This window comes from Dama dama, chromosome 15, assembly GCF_033118175.1.
Source record: "Dama dama isolate Ldn47 chromosome 15, ASM3311817v1, whole genome shotgun sequence".
NCBI lineage: Eukaryota > Metazoa > Chordata > Mammalia > Artiodactyla > Cervidae > Dama > Dama dama.
The window spans coordinates 26,871,418-26,883,818 of record NC_083695.1 but is presented as its reverse complement, the minus strand read 5'-3'; the positions used below and the strand labels follow the sequence as shown (position 1 = coordinate 26,883,818).

At 35.3% G+C, this 12,401-nt stretch overlaps 1 protein-coding gene across 1 annotated transcript in view; it reads left to right on the top strand.

Moving 5' to 3' along the window:
• The window catches only part of CTNNA3 (catenin alpha 3), a 1,844,203-nt gene that overhangs the window by 516,248 nt on the left and 1,315,554 nt on the right, over positions 1-12,401 (top strand). The gene's annotated exons all lie outside the window — the stretch shown is intronic.

The following is a 12,401-nucleotide window of genomic DNA, read 5'->3' as shown; positions in this document are numbered from 1 at the left end:
AATTTAGACAAATGCAAAAATATTTGTTTCAAGGTTCTTTTGGTATCATTTATGATGTAGTCTTTATATATCTATATATCTATATCTAATATATATATTTATATACATCCACCTAAGGAGTATCTATGACTACTTAGTTTCATTTTTAAAATAAGGAAGTCATAAGGTCATCGTCAGCTATATTTTCAGTATCATGGGTATTACTCCTTAAATAATAGAGGTAAAGAAAAGAAAAAATGTATAATAGAAATATTTTGTTCATCTGCTTTAAGTGGGATAATTCAAGAGTTATGAAGGTATATTTTGAAAATGATGTGTTACAAAGCATACCATTTTTTACATTTGAGGTTGAGGATTTAGAATTGTTCAGTATAAGTAATTTATGTGAGTAATTGAAATGTGCTAAAATTAGTTAGTGAGTTTTAAGGATACTTCAACACATTTGATGTATCTCCATACTCTTAATATTTGATGACTTTGGCTCCTGACCAAAAATCTCTAGCCTGTCAAGAAATCAAAAGTTGCAAAGCAGATTTTGTTAATAAGAACATATTAATAATGTCATGTGCTGTTTCTGAAGCTGGAATATCACCATTTTTAGCATATAATATATTTTTAGTGAAAGATTTTAAAAGGAATTCACCAATTCTAAGAAACTCAGAAGATAATATTGTGTTGAAATTTCTTCTCCCTTGAAGAATAAACAATTAAAATTATTATTTTCATTTTGTAGATAAAATATGGTAAAGTTACATATATATAAGCTTATCTATGAATTATAAAATTGTAGGTAAAATAATTTTATTAAATATAGATAAAGTTATTCTTTCAAATACAAACACAGCATGCACATGCACATACTCACCTACATACATAGGCAAGGATGGCTACATAATTGTGGAGCCCAGTGCAAAGTGAAAATGTATGGCCTGTTCAAAAGCAGGGGGAAAAAATGAAAGCTTTTACCTTTTTTAACAGTCTTGATTGACCCAAGAATGGTTATTTTTATTTGCTATTTAATGTGGTTCTCTAGGGCATAGGGATACTTGCAGGAGCACATAGACACTCACATACTTTTGTAGCCCTACCCCTGACTCCCACCCTTCCTGCTTTGTACTGAGGCCCCCATCAGGAGTGGAGGGTGGTAGCAATTGCTGGTTTGGGGAACAGTTGGCTGAGGATCTGTTCCTTGAAGCACTGGAAGTCAGGACTGCTTGTGAGTCCAGGACATATGCTTTATTGCCCCATCAGACTTCACTTCAATACACAAATTCAAAGATTATTAAGAATTTCAAAACTAAAATCCAAGCATGGGGCTCCATTCTGAACATGGTGACCTTTGCCCAGTTACAGGCCACTGAAACTGTTCCTGTATACAATAAACATGTATCACTTAAAAATAGTGTTGATTTTGTAGCTTTCTTCAACTTTGGATTAAAAACTTTTCAGAGAGTGAAGTTACGGGAGCATTCTGCCTTGGGTGCAATCATTGAGAAGGTGCATCACCTCTAGAAATTTATAAAAATAATAAAGCCAATTAAAAGTTGCTCTGCACCAACAATTCTCAAAGTCTGTGATAATATTTTTCACAAAAAATTTCACAAATTTTCACAAATTCTCTAAATCCTAAATAATTGCAGTGGTTATTATTGAGTTTTAATAATATATAAGTATGTATAATTCAAATTAGCACATTTTTATAATTAGCCTTTAATAAACATTATATTCTTTATAGATTTAAACAGCAGATTCAGTATGGACAAGGATGACACAGTGATTGTAGAGACAAAGAGCTAGAAATAGAATTACTTTAATTCTGTTACTTCATGTGATCACTTGGAATTTTTATTTTAATTTTAAAATTCTAACAATGAAACAGTATAAATTGCAGGAGGTAATAATTTTCTAGGTAAGTGAAAATTTCATACATGAAATATTTTATTCAATTTGAATAATAACTTTGAAATCTGTTTCTCTTCTGAAATTGTCAATTGCTTTAATGTTAAGGAGCCAATCAGGAAAATAATGATTATCACTGAAAAGTAATTTGTCATATAGAGGAAGGGGTCTTTTAAAAAGTGTCTATTCTAGGTATCAAATATGCTAAGTAAGGCGCAAAAATATGAAAATTTTTGTCTTCTGCTTTTTTTTTTTAAATGAGGTTTTAATCTCACGTTCAATTTCAAGGCCCATTTGTCAAATATACAAAATTTATTTATGTTACTAATATCTTTCTGTTAGATATTTTGGTTTAAGAAAGGTAAGTTCTCTATTATGAGTGAAGTGGAAAGACTTTTCCATCTATAGCATCCAAATAATTGAGATCAAAGGTAAGTAGCTTTTTTTTTAACTTGTCCAGATATTATTTTAATTTTCATTTTTTAAAGGTAGACTTAATTGTAAGAATTCAAATATTTCCATTATTTAATTGATTAGATTGCACTACTCTTCATGATTGATGGACACTTTTCTTCTTCCTTCTTCTCTTTCCCATGTTTCCTTTTCTCTCCTTCGGGTAAACGAGTGCAAACACCCTACTTAGTAGCTCTCCTTCATGGCACTATCCCCTTTATAGCTCTCATTCTTGTTGGAGTTCCTGTGTTTACCTATTTGTCTTCTCCACTTGTCAGAAGCTGTAGGAGAGCAAGGGCTGTATCTCTGGCCCTACCACTGTGCCTCTCAGGTAGCAGGTGTTCAGTAATCACTATTTGGAGACAGGTAAATTGAATTAGTGCTTGCTTCATCTCAACATTTACAATTAAATTGACAATGTGTCCGAAGCATTTAATTTGTATTTATTTATTATATTTACATGAAAACTGTGGAGAAAATGTAGGGAGGTTTAATAGTGAGAATAAGAGAACAGGAAAGGAAGTACGCAGAGGTGAGAAAGCTTGTTCTTTGGGTGATCTAAGAATATTTATATCTTCATTTTTCCTAGGGCATAAGGTTAAATATTTGTTGAGGAAGGCACGTTTTTTCTCAGGGAATGAAAGACTTGGTGTGTGTATGTGGATAGCGTCTGGTATGAGCTGCCCTCATGTTGGTATAGAGATGAGAGCACGAGAAGCTAAAGTTACGCAGTGGTGGTCTACAGGATCAGAAACCTACTTATATGCATGATATATTAATATTTTATCGATAAGTACAACCTATAAATAAGCAAATCTGTGCTTATAACATTATGAAAAAGCATCCAAAGTCAGTATAATAGTCCCTTTTTTATACAAGTGCAGAATTTTGGGTCTAATATGAGTATTTGAGCAAGCCAATGAATATTGGAATTAAACAGCAGGAACCACTGTGGAGTATATTATCAGAACAAATTTCCAGGTATACTTTTATTCTAGATTTCTATCACAAAGAATGCTTCTCTATAACTGTTTCAGTAGCTGTAATGAAAGGGAATGTACTTTCCTGAAACTAGCTGAACTCAAACCTTTCTTAGAGTTTGCTCAAATATTTTAGGACAACTCTCATACTAAAGTCTTCAACTTATTAGTTTAAGGAGTGTTGTGTTTCATAAGGAGTGTTGTGTGGGTCTGACTTGCTTTTCAGATTAGTTTGGAGCTTTTGTTATTGAGCTATGTTGATAGGGTAAATGCTTAATAATAATTCAGATGCCTTGAAAATAACCAGGAAAAAAAGCAAAGTTAACTCTCATCATGATCTGTGGATCTTTTATGTGAATGTGACTTCAGGGCTTCAAATTTTGCAAGTTTATTGAGTCCAGAACATATCAACGATGTGAAATAAACATAGTTTATGTTTTTCTTAAGCTCAATTCATGGGACCAGTTTGAATCTAAATAACTTTTTACTTCCTTAAACAAATCAGCAAGTCTCAATCAGTTTTGACTGAAGCTATATGTTCAATAAGTTGGATGGCATCACCAACTCGATGGGCATGAGTTTGAATAAACTCTGGGAGTTGGTGATGGACAGGGAAGCCTGGCATGGTGCAGTCCATGGGGTCACAAAGATTTGGACACGAATGAGTGACTGGACTGAACTTAGTAATAAATTAGTAATATGTGAGTCCAGATGGGTCTATAACAAATAAAATAGACAACTACTTAAACATATGATAATATATGTTTGCTCTAATATTTTCATTTTAAACATACATATATATTCTTTTCTGGAGACCGTCGGGAATAACCCATTTCTTTGCCTTTTCTAGCTTCTCGAGATCACCCACATTCCTTTGCTCAATGCCATCTTCCTCTGTCTTCAAAGACAGCAGTGTCACATCTCTCTAACCTTGCTTCTGCCCTCACATCTCTTTCTCTGACTATAACCAGGAAAGGTTTTCCACTTTTTTAGGACTCATGTGATTAGATACAGCCCACTGGTATTATTCAAGATAATCATCCCATCTTATGACCCTTGACCTTAATTTCTTTTGCAAAGTTCCCTTTGCCGTGTAAACATAACAGTCACGGGTTCTAGGAATGTAGCTATGGATGTCTTTGGGTGGCTCATGGCCATGTACCTAGTGCTAGTCTTTCCTAGTCTCTTCTGTAGAATCATTCTCAATCCTTATGTTTCAAATCCATTGTAGTTTGTATCCCATGCTCATTTTGACTGTGCTTTCTGCAGGCAGATCACATGTCTGTTTTATTTACTGTCTTATCTGAAGTCCCAGGTACAATTCTTGGCATTTTTATTTTACAAAATACAAAAAAGATATTATATTTTTAAATGAAAGAATGAATAAAATTATTACATATTGTATACGCCATATAATGGCATATAAATGGAATGACTTTCAAACATGTACTAAATTTATATAGAGACTTCCTGTTATAAAAGCTCTTATTTTGCAAAGTATAGGTCTCTTCTAAAAATCAATATGAATATTCAGTAATAAATTTTCTCATCACAGTCTCTACATTTGGATCCACCTCTTATTATGTTACAAAACAGGATTTTTATTCATTAAAAAATGTACTCCAGAGAATATTCAGTATTAGAGAAAGTTTAGCTTTTGTCTTTTAAAACATAGAAGTTTATTTTCCTTAGATATTTCTGCCGATTTTGTTATGCCTCCAGGATTGGTTAGGTCTAGCCCATCTTCTCTGATGTATAATATAATTAAAGAATTTGTCACCTAGATGGGGTGGAACAAGGAGGCTCTCTAAAGAAGGAAGGATTTTAGCAGGAAATTAGTCACTTTTAAATGGTGATTTCTCTATAGCAGGTTAAAATAGAGTTGGAGATGGGTGGTCATCATACTTTAGCACTAAGAATTAGCAGACATGAATATTTTTCTGGTGGTGGATTGAAATCCTGTTGATGTTAACTTTGTATGTGTTGTTGAAGAGAAGATCATCAGGTGATGTAGAATTATTATTGAAGTTAACAGAGTGGTGCTTTACTACAGAAGAATGTTAGAGAGTTGAATGAGAGATGGCACCACTAGCGTACATGAATACTCTTGGGCTACATAAAGGGCCCAATTTGTATTTGCAGACCTCACTAGCCTGATATTTTCTTTTTGGTGTTTTATGTGAAAGCACATTGTATTGTTGATTCTTATTACGTATTTGTTAAGTGAGTAAAAAAGCAAATGAATTGCTTTTGTTATTTAGAGACCAATTTCATTTGTATATCTTGGGTTTAATTCATTCCCAATCTTGGGGAATTATACAGATTCAGTGAAGACACCAAAGATTTGGTGTGTCTGAAATCAGAGTTTATGGGGATTTTTCACCTCTCCCTTGAAAAACCGTTTTGAAAGTAACTTCATCCTTATTGCTCAAGTTAAAGAGGTAAAGCACTTAGGATGATCTGTATGCAATGACTATTCAAATACTAGAGACAAATTAGAATTAAAATTCTAAAAATGTGTAGGCAGCTTCCAAGTCTATTTCCTTTTCTTTCCTTCCTCCCTCCTTCCTGCCCTCCCTCCCTCCCTCCCTCCCTCCCTTCCTTCCTTCCTTCCTTCCTTCCTTCCTTTCTCTTTTCTTCCCTTCTTCCTTTCTTCCTTTCTTCATGGACTGCATATTAGAGTTGATCATTATTGGATCAGTTCACTGTTTTGGAAGCTTTATGTTTTTCATCCTTAAGTTTGTCAATTATGCCATCATAGTGACTAGCTTTTGAGTATGTTGAAAACCATGTGTTTTAGTTTATAGATCTGAATTTTACAACCTCAGCTTATGAAGAAGTAAGAGGAGGAAGATAAGCAAATAGTTTCCTTACAGGTTTGTACAATAGTAGATATTCTAAAATCAGAGAGATGAACCAAACTCAGATTATAACATGAAATCAAAATTCAAGAACATAGAAAGGAATTGTCAAAATCAAGGAGACTGGAGACAGATTTTGAAGTTGTGATGTAGAAGCCAAGAATTCAACAATTAGGGAGTTGAGAGAAATAATAAATGGTGGAGTTCTGATTAAATGGCTAAATTTGATTTTGTATTCCTTGCTTTCTTTTCTGTGCCTTTTTTAAGGACAAGGAAGTGGGAGGTATCTAGTCTATGAATTGTTTTACAAATAACGTGGTATTGTTGTTTCAACTGCTTTGGGATTTAGTTTGACTCTTCCCAAAGTTTCCTGAGTTACTGGAGGACTGATTTTTAAATAATTACTCAATCTTTCTTAACAAGCTAATTTTGGAATTATCCAAATCTGGCTAATAAAGATCATTCTGATATTTAAGAGGAATTTATGCAGTGCTCACTAGGGAAAAGGAGGCTTCTAGATTCTTCTTTTGAGGGAATGAACTCTTCCCATGGGTCTTTTATTTGTGATCTAATGTTTTAGTCTTTCTTAAAAATTAATATAGAGAGCCCTGCAGAGATGTAGGCTACATGATTATTAAATTAATAAGAAAAGCTAAAATAACAAAGGTAGGCAGCTATAATTATTTTTAAAAAGGGGAAGAGCTCTATCTACCTGGATAGAGCCAGAGCACAGGAAGAGAAAGAGGTTATTTGCATAAAATAAAAATAACTAGAAAGTAATAGAGGATATCATAAAGTGGCAAGACAGTTTCTGTGCAAAGGAAAATACACAGATGGATGTCCCTAAAGATTATTTGCCCTAGACCAGAAAGCCTGAAGGGTGAGAGTCTTTTGTTTCCATCTTCTGCCTTCTAGCAGAGACAGTCATGATTTCTAATATTTGTGGAGCAGGTTAGTCTTTCACCTTGTGGATTGTTTCAAATGTCCCTTTCTCAAGAAATGGATTCCTTTACCGGCCAATGTTCAGGCACTGCTCATATAGTTCTCAGAAGTCTTTGCTATGTGTTTTTTTAAATCCTGGGCTTTATTTAGATTTCTTTGTTACATAAAAAGAAAAACGGGTTAAATGATAGAAAAGAAAGGAATAAATAGGAAGCAAGAGTCCTGGCATGCAGTGTCAGTTCAAACTTGGACAAAAAATAAGGGTTCTGAGCCTAGGATACTTCATAGCCAGGAGATGATACTACAAAGAAGAGAAAGAGTGCTATCTTAGGTCAGGTAACCTGGAGATTAAGGGTAGCATGAAGGTTTATTGGAGTACTCTCTTGGGAGTTATACATGGAAGGCAGTGAAGAAGGCAGGATTGGGCAGAGGGAGAAGGTGACTTGCAACAGAAATCTCAGCCATTCTATGGAAAGACCTGGAGATAGGCTGGCCCCTCACAGTTGTCCCAAACTGAGGAGAGAATCTTTTTGTCCTTACAGCTGTTGTTCCTTACCTGTGGGCCAACCTTGGAAACAGTGTAATCTTGTATGGGGCAGTTCCCTGTAGCTGAGACTCAGATCCTGGACAGGGACAAAGCTACAAGCCATCAGAAGCTGGTATTTCTAATTGAAAAGGGGATCTAAGTGAAGCGCCATAGAATCCAGTGTAACAGTTAATTGCAAAAATAAAGAGTTTTTCTTTTGTAGGCTTTGAAATATTTGATCTTCTGTAGTATTTAATTTGCCATTGATAATGTTCAGGAAATTTAAGGTAATCACATAATTTGTCATTCAAATCAGGATACTTTTGAGAAACGGAGGTGAGACAATTAACAGTCCTTAACAGATATATAAAAGACACAAGTCAGGACTGTTCCAAGCAGACTATTATATGACTGTGTATTATAGGTAGGATAATACTTATGAAGGAATTTAAGAGGAACTTAACATATTTTATTGATAGATTTTGTATTAACCATTAAATATAGCTAAAATACAAAGTTTGAGTTAAATTTTATTAGTATTATTGCAATTTATAATCACATAGTACTAGAGACACTGTGCTTACAACTGGTGATTTCAGAGTGTGCGCAATCTCAGTCTTAGTTGTCGAGGGAAATCAGACATATAAGCAAGTAAGTAAAATAGAGCACAGTATGAGCTGAAATGCTGGTCAGGGCCAAGTCTAGTAATAGCAGCAACTAGGAAGTGGCTCAACTTAGGACTGAACAGAGAAGGCATCACAGAGGAGAAAGTTCTTATCAAGTGAAGGTAGGAATTCAAGAGTGGGGGTAACAGCCTTTGCAAAGACACAGAAGCAGGAATCAGCCTAGTGCATTCGGTATGGGGAATAAAAACAGTTCCATCTGGATGAAATGAAGGGGAAAGAAGGAAAGGGGATATGAGATTAACTACTGACCATTAGTTTACAAATAGGTTGCTTGCAAATATTTGATTTTTCTTTGTTTTCAAAACAGGCTGTATTTCAATTTAAACCTATCTTTCTTTAATGCTAATGAATTATGAGTCTCTGATAATATCATCTTAGTAGGTTTTTCTTTATAGATCAATTTCCATTTGTAAAACTGTGATTTATAATCAGGAATATTTATTTGGTCTTTGTCCCACTTCTGGCACAGAGCTTCTAAAACCCTTGAAATTTTCTAAGTGATGAGAGATGTCTATTGTTATGTTAATGAGGTAACTTTTGGACCTAGGAATGGAGGCTAGTTGCCAGGAGAATCAACCATGTAATTAGAAGATTGGAACTTTCAGTCCTATCCTCCTGAATCCCAGTGAAGGGAGAGACAATGAAGGTTGAGTTCAATCACCAATGGCCAATGATTTATGCAGTGATGTAATGAAGCCTCCATAAAAACCCAAAAAGGACAGGGTTCAGAGAGTTTCTGGCCTGATGAGAACGTGGAGGGTCAGGAATAGTGGTGCATCTGGAGAGGCATGGAAGCTCTGCACCCCTTTCTACACGCCTTGTCCTAGGCATCTCTTCCATCTAGCTGTTCTTGAGTTTCAATCTTATATGATAATCTATTAACACTAAGTAAAATGTTTCTCTGAGTTCTGAGTTGCTCTAGTAAATTAAATGAAACTGAAGAAGGGTTAGTGGGAACTGTGGTTTATAGCCAGATGGTCAGATGCATAGGTAGCAATCTGAACTTATTATTGGCATTTGATGTGGGGTGGGGTAGGGAGGCTGTTTTGCAGAACTGAAGCCTTACCTGTGGAATCTGATGCTATCTAACGGTAGGTAGTGTCAGACTTGAATTGAATTATAGGACACCCAGCTGGTGTTCTGAGAATTGCTTGGATCCCCTCATACCCTGCCACATTCGAATATGTACTAGAACCTTTTACCACTGAAGCATATTCAATATTTCTTAATGAATTGGTAGATAGGCTCTGAATAAAAAGTTACCACACCATTATAATACAGGTTCAGGATCAAAGGCCAACTTGTAGTTCTATTTCTGTGCTGAAATAAGTTTAGCCAGTCAGACACAGATAAACAATTGTGAGTTGATTTGCCTGGCTATTGATCATACTTAATAATTAGTTGGAGAAGATTATTAGTGATCTATATATTGCCTCATCCTATTTGGGTCCTTTTTTTAAAATCAGAAATTTTAATATATGTTTTAAAGTCTTATAAACATAATAAAAGAGCTTTTTGAATTTTGACATGACTTAATTTGCTTGTTTTCTTCTGATAGATAAATTGAAACTAGACTTGCCTTAATGTTTTCCTTAGACATAACTATCACAGCTTGTATCTGAAAAGCCCAGCTGAGGTTATTGACTGACAAAGCTTTATTACTCCAATAGTTGTTTGCTTTAATGTCCCAGAGCTGCTTTTAACTATTTTAGTTTGACATTCCTACAAACTTGAAGTAAATCTCTAATGTCCTAGTGGATTTAGATTATCAATATGATTCAGTCTGAGAGCATGGTACCTTATTTGAAAAATACTTTTCTTTCATTTATATATGGCAAGGATATATCTATAAGGAGTTTTATCTCCCTGTAAAAAGTTGATTCCTATTGGTGGTAGGCAGAATAATGCCTCACCCCACCCCCAGCAGATGTCCACGCTCATCCCTGAAAATTATGAACACTTCACTTTACATGGTACAAGGGATTTTGCAGATGTGATTCAGTACAGGGTTTTGTGATGGAGTGATTAAGCTTGATTAAATAGGTGGGATCAATCTAAACAGTTACTTGAAACCGGAGAACCTTTCTTGACTGGCTCAGAGAAAGGTGTGGTGGAAGAAGGAGATATTCAAAGCACGAGAGAGTCAATTAGCCATTGCTAGCTATACGGTCAGGCCACTAAATATAGCCATTCTTTTGTTCTTGTACATCTCCTGCCTGACCAGTGCCTGCTTCATCTGTGTTTTACCCACGTGGCTGACCTTCCTACATACTTTCTCCAGGTCCCAGCTGGTAATTGTTCTTATCAAAGGGGCAGTGAGGTGCATGCCCCTCTGCTGGTTTCCCTGGTAACTAAAGAACCCACCTGACATCACTTCCCTATTAACTGGCAATCTCCATCCTCCTCCTGAGAGCAAAGACTGTTGCCATGTTCTGCTAGTGTCTGCTGCACATTTTTGGGCATTGCTCCAGGACCTTGCTTCAGATGGGTAAGCTCTCCCTTCCATTAAACCCAGGGGTCCCCAACTTCTTGGATCTAATGCCTGATGATCTGAGGTGGAGCTTATGTAATAATAATAGAAATGAAGTGCACAATAAATGTAAAGCACTTGAATCATCTTGAAACCATCCCCCTGCCCATCCCGTGGAAAAATTGTCTTCCATGAAACAAGTCCCTGGTGCCCAAAGGGCTGGGGACCGCTGCTTTAAACTACTGCTGTGTCTGCCTTGGATTCTTTCATCAGTCTTGAAGCTGGGCCAGTACAGGGCTTGTGGGTCTGTGGAGTGCAGCCCAACATTGGCTTTAAAGTTGGAGGAAGAGAGACATGATCCAAGGAGCTTCTCAATCCTGGAAATTGCCTTCAACTGATGTCTGGAAAATCTTCCAATAACCCAAATGGTCAGTTCTCTTCTGGAGCTTCTGCGAGGAACATGGCCTTCCTGACATCTTTATTTTAGGCCAGTTTTATACTTCTGCCTTATGTAGCCGTAAGGTAATAAGTTAGTATCAAATCACTGCATTTGTGGTTACTCGTTACAGTAGCAATAGAAAACTAATACATAATCTTAATCAGGGGTCATATAGAGATACTCTGAGAAACTTTGAAATCTTACATAAAATGAATTGCTGCAGTTATATACTAAACATATAGGTATATTAAATGTAAACTGTGTATTTAAATCTCAGGAAGGGAAATCAGTTTTATAGAAATACCAAAATACTGATTTTCAATGTGCTTACATATCTCACATAAGATTTAGCATGAGGTAATTAAAATGCCTGAAAATCGTTTAATGATGTAAACACCACGAACTACCATTGTGCTACACAATGGAAATATGATTTAGTTTTATTATCTGAGTCAGCGCTTTCCAATGGAAATATTATGCAAACTAGATAATATTTGAGTCAAATATAACTTAAAATTTTCTGGTAGTCATGTAAGTAAAAGAAGCAGGTGAAATTAATTTGAAGAATATATTTTATTTAGTTCAGTACATGCAAAACATCAGTTCAACATATAATCAGTATAAACATTATCACTGAGATAGTTTATATTTCTTTTTAGTACTAAGTCCTTGAAATCTGGTGTGTGTTTCACATTTGCACTATAGTTGGATTAGCAACACCTTAAGTGTCTGGTAGCCACATGTGACTGTGATGTTAGCACAGCTCTATACAGAAATGCCTTCTCCACCACACAATTTTTGATGCTTGGTCACCTCCATGTTTCTGCAGCTTTAATAATGCTACCACTGTTAGGAAAGGTAACAAAAGGAAAAAGATGCAAAACATTTAGGGAGACCACCATGCTGTCATTTCTGATGTTAACCAGTAAAATAGGGCATTTTATAGTAGCATATTGGAGAAAAACAAAACTTTCCTTATGTAGTAGATTATATTTTTCCAAAATGGCCACAAAAAATCTCCAATTTGCATATTTTGTGGTATTACTTTGTGGTATTTTTCCTCCATCATTAGTTGGAGTTTAATACCCTTTTTCTTGAAACTGGGTTTAGCTTAATGACTTGACCAGTTAAACATAGCAGAAGTA